This window comes from Rhipicephalus microplus, unplaced genomic scaffold (assembly GCF_043290135.1).
Source record: "Rhipicephalus microplus isolate Deutch F79 unplaced genomic scaffold, USDA_Rmic scaffold_124, whole genome shotgun sequence".
Classification (NCBI taxonomy): Eukaryota; Metazoa; Arthropoda; class Arachnida; order Ixodida; family Ixodidae; genus Rhipicephalus; species Rhipicephalus microplus.
Window position 1 is genome coordinate 679,701 of NW_027464696.1, and position 6,312 is coordinate 686,012.

Genomic DNA, 6,312 nt, shown 5'->3' on the forward strand with positions numbered 1-6,312 from the left:
CGGCCACCGTCGCACGAGTACGGCAAACCTCGTCTGCCGGGGCGGGGTTTGCGACGCCGACGCAAAAGTGGGAACCGCCGCTCGGATGTTCGCCGTTTTTGGCAGAGTGAGTGCTGGCACTCCGGCGAAGCGAAAGAGCGTGAATGCGCCCACGAAAGTAGCGTATTTGGACGTGCTTGACGGCGACCGCCGCAGGAGTACGAAAAACCACGTCAGCCGGGGCGAGCGACCCACGGCGGTCTGGGTGCTTATCGCTGCTATTATAGGGGCACCCCGGCAGACGCAGAAAGAAAAAAAAAAAAATAGGGACATGGCGTGCGTCACCGTGCGGCTTCGCAGCGTTGCCGAAGTCGCCGAGCCCTTCGACTGAGCCGAACGGCGGACAGGGAACGTTGGTCGGCCGTTCTAACCTGTCGGTGCCACGCCGAGACGTCGTTAAGGAAAACCGCGTCGTGGGCCTCTACGACGCCGTCGAGTCGTTGTACGTTTGGTGTCCAGCGTGTCGGCGGCGAGTAGCGGACACGTCGTTCACGACTTCGGTCTTTCGCAGTCGACGCGAACTTGCGGAGAGTCGTGGTGCCTCACGTTTTCGGCAGAAACCGCGGCGGAATTTTCCCGTGCGTGCGCGCACGACCTCGGTGCTGTGCCGTCAGCGTAGTGTTGCACAAACTCGTGGCCTACCCAAGGTGCGGTACGTTTGCGGCCGTATCCTCGGTGGGAATTTCGTGAGTAGGGTCGCAAATTCTACGACCTCGGCGGGTTTGAGAGCGACGTAGACTTGTGGCACGCTCAACGTGCCACACGTTTCGGGGCACACCCGCGGTGAAATTTTCTCGAGTACGCTCGTATTAGTGCCCAAGGAGGTCTGGGTACTTATCGCTGCTATTATGTGGGGGTTCTCGTGAGCGGCGTACGCGAAAGCGACCGGGTGTCTGATATGCGGCGGGCTTCGGCCTCGTCAAGCGTGTCCTCGGGTCTGCTCCAGGGGAATCCACGGCAGTCGTCTGCAGCCTCATCCGCTTGATGCGTTAGGGGCTGGTTGTCGGACGGTGCCGTTTTACCACGATATCGAGGTGTGTTCCGTGTCGTCCTCGGGCGATTCAGATGCGAAAGCGCCGAAGACGCGGGCGTGACCCGTCGTCTGGCGGCTTTGCAGTCTCGGCTCCGTTGCTAGTTCCGGCCGGTCCACCGACAGTGCAGCGGGCTTGGGCAACCCGCACGGCGCGACCGAGTCGATGCAACGAAAAAGAGCGAGCATGAACGTGCTTCTTGCCGCACGGCTCCCACTCGTCTTTCGGGAAGGTTGTGCCGTAGCGAGCTCGAACGCCGTCATCTCGGAGTGCAAAATAAGCGTGTTGGGGCGCCTGAAGGTGGCCTCCGCCGCACACAGACTGCGTCCGGCCCGCCGAAGGCGAGGACGGACGCGCAGTCGAACGATTACCTGGTTGATCCTGCCAGTAATCATATGCTTGTCTCAAAGATTAAGCCATGCATGTCTAAGTACATGCCGAAATAAGGCGAAACCGCGAATGGCTCATTAAATCAGTTATGGTTCCTTAGATCGTTTCTTCCTACTTGGATAACTGTGGCAATTCTAGAGCTAATACATGCAGTGAGCCTGGAGCCCTTTGGGTAACGGGTGCTTTTATTAGACCAAGATCGATCGGGTTTCGGCCCGTATTGTGTGGTGACTCTGGATAACTTTGTGCTGATCGCATGGCCACGAGCCGGCGACGTTTCTTTCAAGTGTCTGCCTTATCAACTTTCGATGGTAGGTTACTTGCTTACCATGGTTGTTACGGGTAACGGAGAATCAGGGTTCGATTCCGGAGAGGGAGCCTGAGAAACGGCTACCACATCCAAGGAAGGCAGCAGGCGCGCAAATTACCCACTCCCGGCACGGGGAGGTAGTGACGAAAAATAACAATACGGGACTCTTTTGAGGCCCCGTAATTGAAATGAGTACACTCTAAATCCTTTAACGAGGATCAATTGAAGGGCAAGTCTGGTGCCAGCAGCCGCGGTAATTCCAGCTCCAATAGCGTATACTAAAGCTGCTGCGGTTAAAAAGCTCGTAGTTGGATCTCAGTTCCAGACGAGTAGTGCATCTACCCGATGCGACGGCTCGGACTGAACATCATGCCGGTTCTTTCTTGGTGCACTTCATTGTGTGCCTCGAGATGGCCGGTGCTTTTACTTTGAAAAAATTAGAGTGCTCAACGCAGGCGAGTCGCCTGAATAAACTTGCATGGAATAATAGAACAAGACCTCGTTTCTGTTCTGTTGGTTTTTGGAATACGAGGTAATGATTAAGAGGGACGGACGGGGGCATTCGTATTGCGGCGCTAGAGGTGAAATTCTTGGACCGTCGCAAGACGAACTACTGCGAAAGCATTTGCCAAGAATGTTTTCATTGATCAAGAACGAAAGTCAGAGGTTCGAAGGCGATCAGATACCGCCCTAGTTCTGACCATAAACGATGCCAACCAGCGATCCGCCTGAGTTACTCAAATGACTCGGCGGGCAGCTTCCGGGAAACCAAAGTATTTGGGTTCCGGGGGAAGTATGGTTGCAAAGCTGAAACTTAAAGGAATTGACGGAAGGGCACCACCAGGAGTGGAGCCTGCGGCTTAATTTGACTCAACACGGGAAAACTTACCCGGCCCGGACACTGGGAGGATTGACAGATTGAGAGCTCTTTCTTGATTCGGTGGATGGTGGTGCATGGCCGTTCTTAGTTGGTGGAGCGATTTGTCTGGTTAATTCCGATAACGAACGAGACTCTAGCCTATTAAATAGGTGCGGGGTTCCCAGCACCTTACAACCTTCTTAGAGGGACAAGCGGCTCCTAGCCGCACGAAACAGAGCAATAACAGGTCTGTGATGCCCTTAGATGTCCGGGGCCGCACGCGCGCTACACTGAAGGAAGCAGCGTGTCTTTATCCCTGTCTGAAAAGACTGGGTAACCCGTGGAACTTCTTTCGTGATTGGGATAGGGGCTTGCAATTGTTCCCCTTGAACGAGGAATTCCCAGTAAGCGCGAGTCATAAGCTCGCGTTGATTACGTCCCTGCCCTTTGTACACACCGCCCGTCGCTACTACCGATTGAATGATTTAGTGAGGTCTTCGGACCGATGTCCGGCGCGGCCTTTCGGTTGCGCCGGTCTGTTGGAAAGATGACCAAACTTGATCATTTAGAGGAAGTAAAAGTCGTAACAAGGTTTCCGTAGGTGAACCTGCGGAAGGATCATTAACGGATTGTGAAGGGTGAGCGCCTCAGCTGCGTCTGCGCCCGACACTTTCTGCCGCTGACCCCGTTTGGACGCGGGGTCGGCTTTTCCCCACGGGGCTGCCTGAATGTGGAGCGGCACCCCGTGACAAATTGTTGCGCCCAGCGGACGCCAACACCGCGACCTTGGACGGTCGGCCAGGTGGCGGACGCGGGTACAAACGGCGCAACGCACTCATAGGTCGGCTTTCGACCCGCCACTGCACCGTGGCTCGAAGCGCTCGAAATGCGCGACCCGACCGCTGCGGGACCGCCTAGTACTGTAAACAGGAGCGGCGGAGCGCGAACGGCGAGTCGTGGTTACGTCGGTAGAAGGCGAGGCTGCGCGTTCCCGAAACGCCAGCCGAGTGCCCTCCCGACCGTTCGAGCGTGCAAGAACGAGACCCGACAATCGCGCGGCGACTGCCAAGTACGAGAGGAACGGCACAAGCGTCGGCGGTCGGTCAAGGAACTGGCGATGTGACGGGTCCGCTGTGCACCAGTGCATACCGTCCCGCCGTCCGCGGCAAGCGCCTCCGCGTCCTCGGGTGACGGAGGCTGCCGGTCGGTTCTTGCAGGCGAGGGATCTCGCTGGCACCGGTTCGCGTTGACGCGCGGCCGGTCATGGCACGGCGATGCGACGGCCGAGGTGCGCAGTACTCGATGGAGGAACCGCACGCTCCGATGACCGTCCCGCCCTCCGCGGCGTATGCGTACCGACCGTAATGGTTGCAGCAGCGCCGGCCGGCTTTTGAATTCGCCACACGAAACACGGTGCGAGATCGCGGTTAGGGGAGCGTCGACGTTGCCAGGCGTTTTGCTTGCTGCCGAGGGAAAGGCGGCACGGCCACGTCGCGCTCGTCGCGATTAGCGGGTCTGCGCGCTTTGGGAAGGTGCCGCAACGACTTGCCGAAAGAGGAAGCACGGAAGAACGAGGGACTTGGACGTCCCGACAATTGAACGCACTTGCGGCCAGGCCCTTGCTGGCTTCGTTCTTCCGCCTCGAGTAGGCTCGTACGCGGCTCCGGCGCCGAAAGTGGTCCTTGGCACCGACTTCGGTGGACGTGGGAAGTGCCGCGCAAGTACGGCGCGCCTGGCTCCACCTGTTGGCTAAAGTAGGCAGCCGGATCGGCATTTTGGTGTGCGGTGGCAAACCGTGGATGCGAAAAAAGCTTGTGCGATTTCGTGGAACAAAAAGCGGGGGTCCCCCTTTTTATGCGGAGGAGACCGACCCGCCTGCCGTGGTGAACCGCGACGCCACGGTAAAAACGGGAGAGGCTTGTCGATGGGACCGTGCATCCCGCGCTCCACGGAGGCCGGGAGGCGGCCGCCCGAGGAAATGTGTAGCCGTCGAGGCCCGCATCTGCGTGCACTCTTATCCAAATGGGTGTACCGCAGGCATTTTCTGGTTAGGCGGGCCAATGAGAGCGAGCACACAACGATACCTACGGGTCCGGCTTGGAGAACCGGCTTCGACGCCTCCCGAGTATTTATAGAGGGGTGGACCACGAAAGCACTCGCACGTAGCGAAAGCGAAACGCCGTCCGAAACACACCGTTTGCTCGATTTGCGGCAGCCGAAAAAGGCGCGGCAGAGTTTTGGAGTCCAAGCGTGCGCTGAAAAGCGCCCTTCTTGGCCACTGTTTGGCCGAGTGCCAGAAACGTTTGGTTTTGACTGTACGGAATTGAACAAACACTTTTTCACGACTCTAAGCGGTGGATCACTCGGTTCTCGGGTCGATGAAGAACGCAGCCAGCTGCGAGACTTGGTGTGAATTGCAGGACACACTGAGCACTGATTCTTTGAACGCACATTGCGGCCTTGGGTCTTCCCTTGGCTTCGTCTGTCTGAGGGTCGGATCACATATCAAGAGAGCCTTCGGCGCACAAGGGAACGTGAGCCGTCGACTCGTTTTGACCGCGTCGGCAACACGGACAGCACGCTGAACACCTCACAGCGAGCGCCAACAGCGGCCACTCAAGGGCGAGACGGTGGCGACCGTCGTGCCAGAGCCCAACCGAAACGGGGGCGACCGACTGCATTGAGGATGTGGCACCTCGTTGAGACCGCCGCAGGACTTCGAGTCGGAAGGAAGCCTGCAGGGAAAGTGCGGTCGAGGTTGCGTACTCCTCTCTGCGACCGGGCGCGCAAGAGCTGCGAGAGCCACGGACGCGCAACTTTAACGCACGGTAAACACGAGGAGCGAAAGCCGGCCAGCAAAGCTTCTCCAGCCGTGCGCAAAGTGCGCGAGATCGCAGCCTTGCGTTGCGCTTGTTGCCCTCGAAGTAAGCAGGGTGTCCCGTAGACCGGGCGCTCGAACACGCTGCGGGGCCGTGCCTCCTCCAGGCTTTGCCGCGCGAACAGGGAACGTTCGCGCGCAAAGCGCAGGGAGGTGAGGAGGCTGCGCCCGACGTTTGCGGTTCGCTGCGTACGCGGTTGATGCGGAGAGCACGGCGCGACGACTTGCCGCGAAGCGGAAAAAGTCTCCCGCACGAGTTGGCGAAACGTTGGCGAAGCTTAAGGCGTTCTCGTCGTAGTCCGCCGTCGGTCTAAGTGCTTCGCAGTTCCCGTCCCGTTCAAAAAACTGGGCCACTCCAGTTGGGGCGGGGGCGACGCTACACGAGACGATGCCTCTCGCCAGGCTGCGTGGCTGCCCTTGCGGCGGCGGCGACTGGCCTCGGCGGTGTTTGGGCTTTCGACACGGTCGTTTATCACGCAACTGCTCGGACGACGCACGCGCGCAGCGGAATGCCGCTTGCCAGCCTTGTGAAGATGTGACCCTGTACAGGGTTGCGGGCGCACTTGGTAGGGCGTCGTACTCGGTTCGCGATGGGTTTACGAACGTGTCCCGTCACTTCCACGTCACACCGGTTGTGCACCGCACGCGTGCAGCGGGGAAGCCGATTGCCAGCCTTGTGAAGAAGTGGCCCTGTACAGGGTTGCGGGCGCACTTGGTAGGGCGAGCGCACGCGGTCGTGCAGGAAGTTGATGGAAGCGAATGTATCCGCTGTCGACCTCAGATCAGGCGAGACAACCCGCTGAAT

At 58.8% G+C, this 6,312-nt stretch overlaps 2 non-coding genes across 2 annotated transcripts; both read left to right on the top strand.

Annotated features, from left to right (window-relative positions):
* Nucleotides 1-1,438: 1,438 nt before the first annotated feature.
* LOC142790741 (small subunit ribosomal RNA) lies at nucleotides 1,439-3,253 on the top strand. Its single transcript, XR_012889732.1, has one exon. It is a non-coding gene; the product is annotated as a small subunit ribosomal RNA (ribosomal RNA).
* A 1,719-nt stretch (nucleotides 3,254-4,972) lies between these two features.
* On the top strand, nucleotides 4,973-5,125 carry LOC142790797 (5.8S ribosomal RNA). The gene has a single exon (XR_012889776.1). It is a non-coding gene; the product is annotated as a 5.8S ribosomal RNA (ribosomal RNA).
* The last annotated feature ends 1,187 nt before the right edge of the window (nucleotides 5,126-6,312 follow it).